The sequence below is a fragment of the Telmatherina bonti genome, assembly GCF_933228915.1.
Source record: "Telmatherina bonti genome assembly, contig: scaffold_281, whole genome shotgun sequence".
In the NCBI taxonomy this organism is placed as follows: domain Eukaryota; kingdom Metazoa; phylum Chordata; class Actinopteri; order Atheriniformes; family Telmatherinidae; genus Telmatherina; species Telmatherina bonti.
Genome location: NW_027634716.1, coordinates 1 through 14,000, shown reverse-complemented (window position 1 = coordinate 14,000; position 14,000 = coordinate 1). Strand labels below are relative to the sequence as shown.

The 14,000-nt window shown below is 49.6% G+C and overlaps 1 long non-coding RNA gene across 1 annotated transcript; it reads right to left on the bottom strand.

Moving 5' to 3' along the window:
• Positions 1 to 5,358: 5,358 nt before the first annotated feature.
• Positions 5,359 to 8,386, bottom strand: LOC306774247. Its single transcript, XR_013771822.1, has 5 exons — positions 7,960 to 8,386; positions 7,805 to 7,844; positions 6,068 to 6,159; positions 5,803 to 5,851; positions 5,359 to 5,591 (listed from the first exon to the last, which is right to left on the bottom strand). It is a non-coding gene; the product is annotated as an uncharacterized lncRNA (long non-coding RNA).
• Positions 8,387 to 14,000: the final 5,614 nt, after the last annotated feature.

Below are 14,000 nucleotides of genomic sequence, written 5' to 3'. Positions count from 1 at the left end.
CTCTGGATGACGAAGAGCAAAGCATCTGACCCCCGAGGTAAAGGGGTTCCCCATCTACGTCACCAACGCTGTCATACTGGACCAAGCCTCGTCTCCATGACGACAGATCATCTGATCTGGTATCTGATCGGTCGGATCCGTGAAGTGGACCTGAACGCATCGTTACCGACCCCGTGAAGGGGACCTGAACGCATCGTTACCGACCGCGTGAAGGGGACCTGAACGCATCGTTACCGACCCCGTGAAGGGGACCTGAACGCATCGTTACCGACCCCGTGAAGGGGACCTGAACGCATCGTTACCGACCGCGTGAAGTGGACCTGAACGCATCGTTACCGACCCCGTGAAGGGGACCTGAACGCATCGTTACCGACCGCGTGAAGGGGACCTGAACGCATCGTTACCGACCGCGTGAAGTGGACCTGAACGCATTGTTACCGACCCCGTGAAGGGGACCTGAACGCATCGTTACCGACCGCGTGAAGTGGACCTGAACGCATCGTTACCGACCCCGTGAAGGGGACCTGAACGCATCGTTACCGACCGCGTGAAGGGGACCTGAACGCATCGTTACCGACCGCGTGAAGTGGACCTGAACGCATCGTTACCGACCGCGTGAAGTGGACCTGAACGCATCGTTACCGACCCCGTGAAGGGGACCTGAACGCATCGTTACCGACCCCGTGAAGGGGACCTGAACGCATTGTTACCGACCCCGTGAAGGGGACCTGAACGCATAGTTACCGACCGCGTGAAGGGGACCTGAACGCATCGTTACCGACCCCGTGAAGGGGACCTGAACGCATCGTTACCGACCCCGTGAAGGGGACCTGAACGCATCGTTACCGACCCCGTGAAGGGGACCTGAACGCATCGTTACCGACCCCGTGAAGGGGACCTGAACGCATCGTTACCGACCGCGTGAAGGGGACCTGAACGCATCGTTACCGACCCCGTGAAGGGGACCTGAACGCATCGTTACCGACCGCGTGAAGGGGACCTGAACGCATCGTTACCGACCCCGTGAAGGGGACCTGAACGCATCGTTACCGACCGCGTGAAGGGGACCTGAACGCATCGTTACCGACCCCGTGAAGGGGACCTGAACGCATCGTTACCGACCCCGTGAAGGGGACCTGAACGCATCGTTACCGACCCCGTGAAGGGGACCTGAACGCATCGTTACCGACCCCGTGAAGGGGACCTGAACGCATCGTTACCGACCGCGTGAAGGGGACCTGAACGCATCGTTACCGACCCCGTGAAGGGGACCTGAACGCATCGTTACCGACCCCGTGAAGGGGACCTGAACGCATAGTTACCGACCGCGTGAAGGGGACCTGAACGCATCGTTACCGACCCCGTGAAGGGGACCTGAACGCATCGTTACCGACCCCGTGAAGGGGACCTGAACGCATCGTTACCGACCCCGTGAAGGGGACCTGAACGCATCGTTACCGACCCCGTGAAGGGGACCTGAACGCATCGTTACCGACCGCGTGAAGGGGACCTGAACGCATCGTTACCGACCCCGTGAAGGGGACCTGAACGCATCGTTACCGACCGCGTGAAGGGGACCTGAACGCATCGTTACCGACCGCGTGAAGGGGACCTGAACGCATCGTTACCGACCCCGTGAAGGGGACCTGAACGCATCGTTACCGACCCCGTGAAGGGGACCTGAACGCATCGTTACCGACCCCGTGAAGGGGACCTGAACGCATCGTTACCGACCCCGTGAAGGGGACCTGAACGCATCGTTACCGACCGCGTGAAGGGGACCTGAACGCATCGTTACCGACCCCGTGAAGGGGACCTGAACGCATCGTTACCGACCGCGTGAAGTGGACCTGAACGCATCGTTACCGACCCCGTGAAGGGGACCTGAACGCATCGTTACCGACCCCGTGAAGGGGACCTGAACGCATCGTTACCGACCCCGTGAAGGGGACCTGAACGCATCGTTACCGACCCCGTGAAGGGGACCTGAACGCATCGTTACCGACCCCGTGAAGGGGACCTGAACGCATCGTTACCGACCGCGTGAAGGGGACCTGAACGCATCGTTACCGACCCCGTGAAGGGGACCTGAACGCATCGTTACCGACCCCGTGAAGGGGACCTGAACGCATCGTTACCGACCGCGTGAAGGGGACCTGAACGCATCGTTACCGACCCCGTGAAGGGGACCTGAACGCATCGTTACCGACCCCGTGAAGGGGACCTGAACGCATCGTTACCGACCCCGTGAAGGGGACCTGAACGCATCGTTACCGACCCCGTGAAGGGGACCTGAACGCATCGTTACCGACCCCGTGAAGTGGACCTGAACGCATCGTTACCGACCCCGTGAAGGGGACCTGAACGCATCGTTACCGACCCCGTGCATCGTTACCGACCGCGTGAAGGGGACCTGAACGTATCGTTACCGACCGCGTGAAGGGGACCTGAACGCATCGTTACCGACCGCGTGAAGGGGACCTGAACGTATCGTTACCGACCGCGTGAAGGGGACCTGAACGCATCGTTACCGACCCCGTGAAGGGGACCTGAACGCATCGTTACCGACCGCGTGAAGGGGACCTGAACGCATCGTTACCGACCCCGTGAAGGGGACCTGAACGTATCGTTACCGACCGCGTGAAGGGGACCTGAACGCATCGTTACCGACCCCGTGAAGGGGACCTGAACGCATAGTTACCGACCCCGTGAAGGGGACCTGAACGCATCGTTACCGACCCCGTGAAGGGGACCTGAACGCATCGTTACCGACCGCGTGAAGTGGACCTGAACGCATCGTTACCGACCCCGTGAAGGGGACCTGAACGCATCGTTACCGACCGCGTGAAGTGGACCTGAACGCATCGTTACCGACCCCGTGAAGGGGACCTGAACGCATCGTTACCGACCCCGTGAAGGGGACCTGAACGCATCGTTACCGACCCCGTGAAGGGGACCTGAACGCATCGTTACCGACCCCGTGAAGGGGACCTGAACGCATCGTTACCGACCACGTGAAGGGGACCTGAACGCATCGTTACCGACCCCGTGAAGGGGACCTGAACGCATCGTTACCGACCCCGTGAAGGGGACCTGAACGCATCGTTACCGACCCCGTGCATCGTTACCGACCGCGTGAAGGGGACCTGAACGTATCGTTACCGACCGCGTGAAGGGGACCTGAACGCATCGTTACCGACCGCGTGCATCGTTACCGACCCCGTGAAGGGGACCTGAACGCATCGTTACCGACCCCGTGAAGGGGACCTGAACGCATCGTTACCGACCGCGTGAAGGGGACCTGAACGCATCGTTACCGACCCCGTGAAGGGGACCTGAACGCATCGTTACCGACCCCGTGAAGGGGACCTGAACGCATAAGGCAGCAGTCAGAAAAGGTGGTGGGGGCAACAACCACCTCGCTCATGAAAAGTTCCCTCCAAACAGATTCTAGCTACACGTATGAGATGGTACAGGTGGTACCGTCACACGGTAGTCGGACTATCATCCTGGTTCAGACCAAACTGGCCTGTCTGCCTTTCAGTTCACCGATTTTTAAATCAGGTAATTTGACAGAAACATTTGAACTCGTGAGGATAGTTTTAATCACGTGTTTTAGGGCTTTACTGATTTGATTAAATTTTCTATACGAGCATTCTAAATGAAATTTTTCTGCAAATGAATGAAATTCCAACAAATTGTCAATTTCATCCATCAAATCGGTAACATATGAATTAGCATTTTGTCACACCATTTTTGTTTGAATGAAGTCTTCCTGTTAATTTATATGGTTCTATTATTCCACAAGGTGGCGCTGTCTGGTGTGAAGTTGTGGACGAACAGAATTAGTTTATAGAAATCAGCTAGTTTGATCGGTAATTTAGTTATTTCAAAGTCATATCTGAACAAAAATTCTAATCCTCCGACTTTTTGGACAAGATATTTAGGTATGTGGAACCACATGGAATTTGGCTGTTTCAAATAAGCCTTTATCCAATTCCTCTATAGTACACCTACCATGCTTTCAGTCGGCTGTTTTTAACCCACCGGGTTTATAGTCTTTAAACATTATTGACTTTTTAAGGTAATGTGTCTTATTTTTCCATATGAAATTAAAGATGATTGAATTTACTTTTTTTTATCATTTGTGGGGGAACATAAAGAGATTGGCAGGGATATATTAATTTAGATAAACTTTCTGCTTTAGTTAATAAAATTCTGCCAAGAATGGAGAGATCTCTCATAAGCCAAAGGTTGAGAGATTTTTTCATACTACTATTTTCCCTTCAATGTTTAGTTGTTCTCTCACCTTTCTATCTTTAGACATGATTAAACCTAAGTATTTTACTTCGGACTTGACAGGGATGGAGCTTATGTTAGTCTCGGCACATGTATGTAGAGCTAGTATTTCACATTTTTTTAAGCTAATGCAAAGACCTGAAGCTTTAGTAAAGACTGATATTACATCTATGGCTTTTTCAATTAAGGATTTATCTTTTAGAAAAATGACCGTGTCATCTGCAAATTGACTTTTTCGGTATTCATAATTGAAGATGGTAATTCCTTTAATTTGAGGGTGACTTACAATTAGATATGCTAGCATTTGAGTGCATCAAATAAATAATTTGGGCGAAATAGGACATCCTTGTCTCTTGAGATCTTAAATTTAGGTAACATTCCAGAATTTAGGGAGATGGAACGGTAAATATCATTATAAAACATCTTCATAATCTTGCAAACCCTTCTCCAAAACCACATTTTTTGAGCATGGTAAACATAAAATCATGTTCTGCAGTATCAAAAGCCTTGAAAATATCTATGAACAACACAAGAGTCTCTGATTGAATGTATGATTGGTAATCAATCATGTCTAGAATCAGTCGAATATGGTTGTGAATATATCTTCCTTTGATAAAAGCTGACTGATATTCTTGTATAAGTTTTCCAGTTACATGTTTTAGACGATTTGCATAAACTAAAGCAAGCAGTTTGTAATCGTTGCATAATAAGGTTATTGGTCTCCAGTTGTCAATCATCAACAGATCCTTTTGTGGTTTTGGTAATAAGGTTATTAAACCTGTTTTCATTGTAGAGGATAAACTTCCTGTCTTAATACATTCTAAAAAAGCATTATATAATAATTTCTTCATTTCTTCCCAAAAATGTTTCTAGAATTCCGACGTTAAACCATCAATCCCTGGTGATTTACTGTTTTTCATTTGTTTTAATGCAGTTTCTATCTCTAATATATTTAGAGATAGAAGGAGCGACTGCTCATTCCGCCATCTTAACTCCTCCCCTCTTCCTGTCAGATGTTGCTCCTTTATTCAGGAAAAAAGACATTTTTCTTTGTTGGAAACCAAGCAGGTTTATTTCTGCATCACATGACATCCATCTAAAATCTCTGCCCCCCATGGCGACGCCTCCGGCCCCCGTGGCGACGCCTCCGGCCCCCATGGCGACGCCTCCGGCCCCCGTGGCGACGCCTCCGGCCCCCATGGCGACGCCTCCGGCCCCCATGGCGACGCCTCCGGCCCCCGTGGCGACGCCTCTGTCCTGCAGTGCTGTGGCTTCAGCAGGTTCTGGTCAGTCTGGAAGAATCAGAACTAAATCATCTGCAGGTCATGTGACAGCAGGTCATGTGACAGCAGGTCAGCTGATCTGAGATCAGAAGAACGCTTCGGTCCATCTTTGTCAGCGCGCCGTGCTCTCAGAACTCACTGCCTGGCAGCGGCGCTACAATTCGGCCTTTTGTTCACATCATCTCCCAGCATGCACCACTGGCCCCGCCCACCAACTCACCTGATGAATGATTGCCTGAACTGAGAATCTGCAGGTGGTCCTGGGTGTCCTGAGGGACAGAAACATCTGGTTAGCCTCTGAATGGACCACAGAAACAGGACTGGACCCAAAACCGGGCTGGTCAGAACACGCTTCAGTCCGATTATGTCACGGCCCCGCCCCTGTGAACAGACTGCAGGGGGCGGGGCTTCAGTCGGCCTTTTGAAACATCATTTCCAGGCAGAGTATTGCTCACGTGCACACACACACCGACACACACACACACCTGGATTTGCCTGCAGTCATCTGAGGGGCGGAGCCTGGTGGAGGCGGGGCCAGAACTCATGTCGAGACATCAAAGCTGACATCACCGATAATCTGTAAAATAAGACGAGGTAAGACACACCCCCCCCGACCATATAAGGGATACGAGGCTCATTCTGAACGTTTTTATAACAAATTGTAACCAAGATGGCGAGCAGCGGGTCTAATTACATTAAATTCTTTCTATGACCCGACCCAGACCATGTCCCGACCCAGACCAGATCCCGACCCGACCCAGACCATGTCCCGACCCGACCCAGACCATGTCCCGACCTAGACCCGACCCAGACCATGTCCCGACCTAGACCCGACCCAGACCAGATCCCGACCCAGACCAGATCCCGACTCGACCCAGACCCAAACCAGATCTCGACCCAGACCCAAACCAGACCATGTCCCGACCAGGACCATGTCCCGACCTGACCCAGACCCAAACCAGACCATGTCCCGACCAGGACCATGTCCCGACCTGACCCAGACCCAAACCAGACCATGTCCCGACCAGGACCATGTCCCGACCCAGACCAGATCCCGACCCGACCCAGACCATGTCCCGACCCAGACCATGTCCCGACCCAGACCAGATCCCGACCCGACCCAGACCATGTCCCGACCCAGACCAGATCCCGACCCGACCCAGACCATGTCCCGACCTAGACCCGACCCAGACCATGTCCCGACCTAGACCCGACCCAGACCAGATCCCGACTCGACCCAGACCCAAACCAGATCTCGACCCAGACCCAAACCAGACCATGTCCCGACCAGGACCATGTCCCGACCTGACCCAGACCCAAACCATGTCCCGACCTAGACCCGACCCAGACCAGATCCCGACTCGACCCAGACCCAAACCAGATCTCGACCCAGACCCAAACCAGACCATGTCCCGACCAGGACCATGTCCCGACCTGACCCAGACCCAAACCAGACCATGTCCCGACCAGGACCATGTCCCGACCTGACCCAGACCATGTCCCGACCCAGACCAGATCCCGACCCGACCCAGACCAGATCCCGACCCGACCCAGACCATGTCCCGACCCAGACCAGATCCCGACCCGACCCAGACCCAAACCAGACCATGTCCCGACCAGGACCATGTCCCGACCTGACCCAGACCCAAACCAGATCCCGACCCAGACCAGAACCCGAACCAGTCCAGATCCCGACCCGACCCAGACCAGATCCTGACCGAGACCCGGTCCAGACCCAGACTCAGACCAGATCCCAACCCAGACCCAGACCATGTCCCGACCCAGTCCAGATCCCGACCCGATCCAGACCAGATCCCGACCCGACCCAGACCAGATCTCGACCCAGACCCAAACCAGACCATGTCCCGACCTGACCCAGACCAGATCTCGACCCAGACCCAAACCAGACCATGTCCCAACCAGGACCATGTCCCGACCTGACCCAGACCCAAACCAGATCCCGACCCAGACCAGATCCCGAACCAGTCCAGATCCCGACCCGACCCAGACCAGATCCCGACCGAGACCCGGTCCAGACCCAGACTCAGACCAGATCCCAACCCAGACCCAGACCAGATCCCGACCCAGTCCAGATCCCGACCCGATCCAGACCAGATCCCGACCCGACCCAGAGCCAGTCCAGACCCAGACCAGATCCCGAACCAGTCCAGATCCCGACCTGAGCCAGACCAGATCCCGACCGAGACCCGGTCCAGACCCACCTGATCTTCCTCATTGATGACGTCAGGATGTATCTTCTCCCTGGTTCAGGTGACAGAATGAGATCAACATGAAATCAAAAGAAAACCAGATATTGGTTCAGAACAGATAATACCGGAACCCTCCACAGTCCGACCCCTCTCTACCCTTCACCCACCAGCCCCAGTCAGCTGGTCCAGTTCTTTCTGGAGGTAACCCACCACCAGGTATTTCAGGTTACCGGAAAGACCCACGTGACCACCGCGAGCAGCTCGGCTAGATGTAGCATCTGTTGGCATGTTAGCATCCGCTCCAAAGACCAGCAGACCAGGACCCGCACGGCGTAGACCCGGGCCTGGACCCGGACCCGGTTCTGCTGCAGCAGGTTCTGGACCCCGCGGCAGATTTTCTCCATCAACAGTCCGGAGCCGCCATTTTAGCACTCCCGCCAAGCCACCACGTGGTCTTTCTTCTTCTGGTGATGTCCGCGGCATAGACATCGGCTGTGTCTCAATCAGCGCACTAACACTACTTCGCGCACTATGTTTCAGTGCGTTTACACTGACTTTTGTGCAAAAACTCAGTGCCCTGAAAGTACCCGGATGCTGCCCTAACCCCGCCCATAAATGCAGTGTGGAACGATGGACACTTCGCGCACTAAATCGACGCCATTTTGCTGACGTAGCGGAAGAGGATGGACCTTCCATCAGTTTACCAGGTAAATAATGGCGGAGTTTAACGCCGGTCCAGGCGGGGATTCATTTGTATAAATGTAAGTATTAAATTATCCCGTTATGATTGTGATGTATACTGCAACCTGCTAATCTATCCCTGACGACAGTTATGGATCTGACCATTTGTCAGACTCGGTAGTTAGCACCGTAGGTTAGCACACTGTTAGCAGTTTTTATCCGCTGTAGTGGACGTATACAGGTTATATGTGTTATAAATGATGCATGTTATAGGTTCTGTATGTTCATTCATCCTTGCTGAACGTCCAGATGAAGCATTGTGGTGTTTATAACGTAAACTATTAATACCGATATAGCGCCAGTTTTTAGAGCGCGGTCCGTTACTATGGTTACCACTGATGCCATAAATCTGCATCGTATCGTCAGATCTGAACTGCTGAGACTGAACGAGAAAATATAGATATAAAATAAACATAGTAGTGAATTTAGTTGGTATGATTATTAGAGTGCAAAGTGTGTAACTTTCTTCTGCATGGCTCCACCTCGTCTGTCCCTGATTGAAAATCCATCGTGTGTGTGTGTGTGTGTGTGTGTGTGTGTGTGTGTGTGTGTGTGTGTGTGTGTGTGTGTTTAGTTTACGTTGTAGTTGGTGTCATGTAATATTTACTGAATGTTTCGTGTGTTTTGTTTATGGTAATAAATGAATCATTACAAAATATTTAACTATATTAGAAAAATGTAAAGAGAAGTTCATTGTAGATCTTCATCATATAGAGACACACAGTTTGTTTCCCATTCGCCAAATTATTTATTGTTTAGATATAAATGCAGTCATGATCTGGGGAGTAACACATCATTACCATCCTCTGCCTCTCATCAGCCTCACAGACGGTTCCTGGAGATGCTGCTGGTTCTCCTGCTGGTTGTTCACCAGCAGACGGACCTCCACCTGGTCTCTAGGATCCTGAAAGACGGACCTCCACCTGGTCTCTAGGATCCTGAAAGACGGACCTCCACCTGGTCTCTAGGATCCTGAAAGACGGACCTCCACCTGGTCTCTAGGATCCTGAAAGACGGACCTCCACCTGGTCTCTGGGATCCTGAAAGACGGACCTCCGCCTGGTCTCTAGGATCCTGAAAGACGGACCTCCACCTGGTCTCTAGGATCCTGAAAGACGGACCTCCACCTGGTCTCTAGGATCCTGAAAGACGGACCTCCACCTGGTCTCTAGGATCCTGAAAGACGGACCTCCACCTGGTCTCTAGGATCCTGAAAGACGGACCTCCACCTGGTCTCTAGGATCCTGAAAGACAGACCTCCACCTGGTCTCTAGGATCCTGAAAGACGGACCTCCACCTGGTCTTTAGGATCCTGAAAGACGGACCTCCACCTGGTCTCTAGGATCCTGAAAGACTGACCTCCACCTGGTCTCTAGGATCCTGAAAGACTGACCTCCACCTGGTCTCTAGGATCCTGAAAGACGGACCTCCACCTGGTCTCTAGGATCCTGAAAGACGGACCTCCACCTGGTCTCTGGGGTCCTGAAAGACGGACCTCCACCTGGTCTCTAGGATCCTGAAAGACGGACCTCCACCTGGTCTCTAGGGTCCTGAAAGACGGACCTCCACCTGGTCTCTAGGGTCCTGAAAGACGGACCTCCACCTGGTCTCTGGGATCCTGAAAGACGGACCTCCGCCTGGTCTCTAGGATCCTGAAAGACGGACCTCCACCTGGTCTCTAGGATCCTGAAAGACGGACCTCCACCTGGTCTCTGGGATCCTGAAAGACGGACCTCCACCTGGTCTCTAGGATCCTGAAAGACGGACCTCCACCTGGTCTCTAGGATCCTGAAAGACGGACCTCCACCTGGTCTCTAGGATCCTGAAAGACGGACCTCCACCTGGTCTCTGGGATCCTGAAAGACGGACCTCCACCTGGTCTCTAGGATCCTGAAAGACGGACCTCCACCTGGTCTCTGGGATCCTGAAAGACGGACCTCCACCTGGTCTCTAGGATCCTGAAAGACGGACCTCCACCTGGTCTCTGAGATCCTGAAAGACGGACCTCCACCTGGTCTCTAGGATCCTGAAAGACTGACCTCCACCTGGTCTCTAGGATCCTGAAAGACGGACCTCCGCCTGGTCTCTGGGATCCTGAAAGACGGACCTCCACCTGGTCTCTAGGATCCTGAAAGACGGACCTCCACCTGGTCTCTAGGATCCTGAAAGACGGACCTCCACCTGGTCTCTAGGATCCTGAAAGACTGACCTCCACCTGGTCTCTAGGATCCTGAAAGACGGACCTCCACCTGGTCTCTAGGATCCTGAAAGACGGACCTCCGCCTGGTCTCTGGGATCCTGAAAGACGGACCTCCACCTGGTCTCTAGGGTCCTGAAAGACGGACCTCCACCTGGTCTCTAGGATCCTGAAAGACGGACCTCCGCCTGGTCTCTGGGATCCTGAAAGACGGACCTCCGCCTGGTCTCTGGGATCCTGAAAGACGGACCTCCGCCTGGTCTCTGAGATCCTGAAAGACGGACCTCCACCTGGTCTCTGGGATCCTGAAAGACGGACCTCCACCTGGTCTCTGGGATCCTGAAAGACGGACCTCCACCTGGTCTCTGGGATCCTGAAAGACGGACCTCCACCTGGTCTCTAGGATCCTGAAAGACGGACCTCCACCTGGTCTCTGGGATCCTGAAAGACAGACCTCCACCTGGTCTCTAGGATCCTGAAAGACTGACCTCCACCTGGTCTCTAGGATCCTGAAAGACGGACCTCCACCTGGTCTCTAGGGTCCTGAAAGACAGACCTCCACCTGGTCTCTAGGATCCTGAAAGACTGACCTCCACCTGGTCTCTAGGATCCTGAAAGACGGACCTCCACCTGGTCTCTGGGATCCTGAAAGACAGACCTCCACCTGGTCTCTAGGATCCTGAAAGACGGACCTCCACCTGGTCTCTAGGATCCTGAAAGACGGACCTCCACCTGGTCTCTAGGATCCTGAAAGACTGACCTCCACCTGGTCTCTAGGATCCTGAAAGACAGACCTCCACCTGGTCTCTAGGATCCTGAAAGACGGACCTCCACCTGGTCTCTAGGATCCTGAAAGACTGACCTCCGCCTGGTCTCTGGGATCCTGAAAGACGGACCTCCGCCTGGTCTCTGAGATCCTGAAAGACGGACCTCCACCTGGTCTCTGGGATCCTGAAAGACGGACCTCCACCTGGTCTCTGGGATCCTGAAAGACGGACCTCCACCTGGTCTCTGGGATCCTGAAAGACGGACCTCCACCTGGTCTCTAGGATCCTGAAAGACGGACCTCCACCTGGTCTCTAGGATCCTGAAAGACGGACCTCCACCTGGTCTCTAGGATCCTGAAAGACCTCTCCACACACACCTGGCTTCTGACAGGCAGCAGGTGAAGCGAGCTTGCAGGTGGATTCAGACAGGCTGCCTGAGGAGCGTCATGAGGAAGATGGACCGCTACAAGCAGGAGGAGATTCAATAAAGGATTCAATAAAATGTTTCTGTAACAACTTTGCTGCATCTCTGTGTCTGAGCATCTTCTTTACAGCATTACATTCCCTACATTATCATTTATAATCCCTTTCCTGTTGCCAGATGTGCACAGCATCAGAGTAAACACCAGTTAAAACACGTGTTTCATGTAAAGGACATTATTTCCACTGAAAATATCTTTGCATATTTAAAACTGTTTTATTAGTGTTTTGATTTAAACTTTATGATACTAATAAGCCTGAGGGAGACATGCAGAGACACATGACAGTCTCATGTTTTGTATTAACAACTGAGATAGATCCCTCTAGTGTAGGCCATCATATATGATGATATGATACATAAAGTTATGTTTGTTGGATTTGTTCATTTATTTATTACAACTTCCTAAAAAGAATTTAGTGGGACGAACCGTCTCTGAAACGATGAGCCAACAATGAAGCGGGACTGGCAACAGGTCCGTACTCTGGGTACGTATGCAGGTGGGTCATACATGTTAGAAATAAATAAATATACGTACCAACTCATGTTCAGCCAATCAGAGGAGGATCCTTCGTCACCTTTAATGCGATGGAGTTTCATGAGAAGCGAATTCATTCTCCTAATTTAGCGCTTTGTTTTACTTTTGGCGGCAGAATAATTGTGGTCAAATGTGAGTTCATCACTACCGGTTAGTGCTCTACGTCCATGTTCCATTTGGGACAGTACTTACCCACCGTAGTGCACACTATGCACTAACGAATTGAGACACAGCCCATATATACGTAGACGCCTCATTGAGCGCTGGAGAGTGAACCAGCGTCGCCGCCATATTGGATGGGTCTCCGCTGTCGAGTTTTGCTGCAGCGTCAACGTAGTTTCCCCACAAAACTCCTTTGTGGAACAACGCGTATATATTACACACTAAAAAAAATATTTTTCTACATAATTGGTTGATAAATAATATTAACACAGTGAATAATCTCCTGAATGCAAGTGAAACGTTAGAATTATTATTATTAGAATTATTCCTACACACCAAGAACCCAGTACAGGCAACACAGGATTAAAAAGTAGAAGAAGAAAAAAAGTGTAGCTTCATATATGAGTAACGAAGCAGAGCGCTGGAGGATTTAATGTACTGCACAAAGGACAATCATGAGACAACAAGTGGGGAGAAGACATTACATTTAACAAAGAATGAATGAAGAATAACATAAACCTAAATTAACACTAATACACACACACACACACATATATATATATATATATATATATATATATATATATATATATATATATATATATATACACACATATATATATTTATATATACATATATATACATACATATACATATATAAATATATATATATATATATACACATACATGTACAGATATATATATATATGTACATATACATATATATATATATACATACATGTACATATATATATATATATATACATACATGTACATATATATATATATATATACATACATGTACATATATATATATATACATACATGTACATATATATATATATATATATATATATATATATATATATATATATATATACATACATGTACATATATACATATATATATATATTCATATGTATATATATATATATATATATATATATGTATACATATATATATATACATACATATATATATATACATATACACATGTACATATGTATATATATATATATATACATATATATATATGTATATATATACACATGTATATATACATATACATATACATATATAAACATACATATAATATATATATATATACATATATAAACATACATATAATATATATATATATATACATATATAAACATACATATAATATATATATATATATATATATATATATATATATATATATATATATATATATACATATACATACATGTACATATACATATATATATATTTATATATACATACATATATATACATATATATATATACATATACATACATATACATATATATATATTTATATA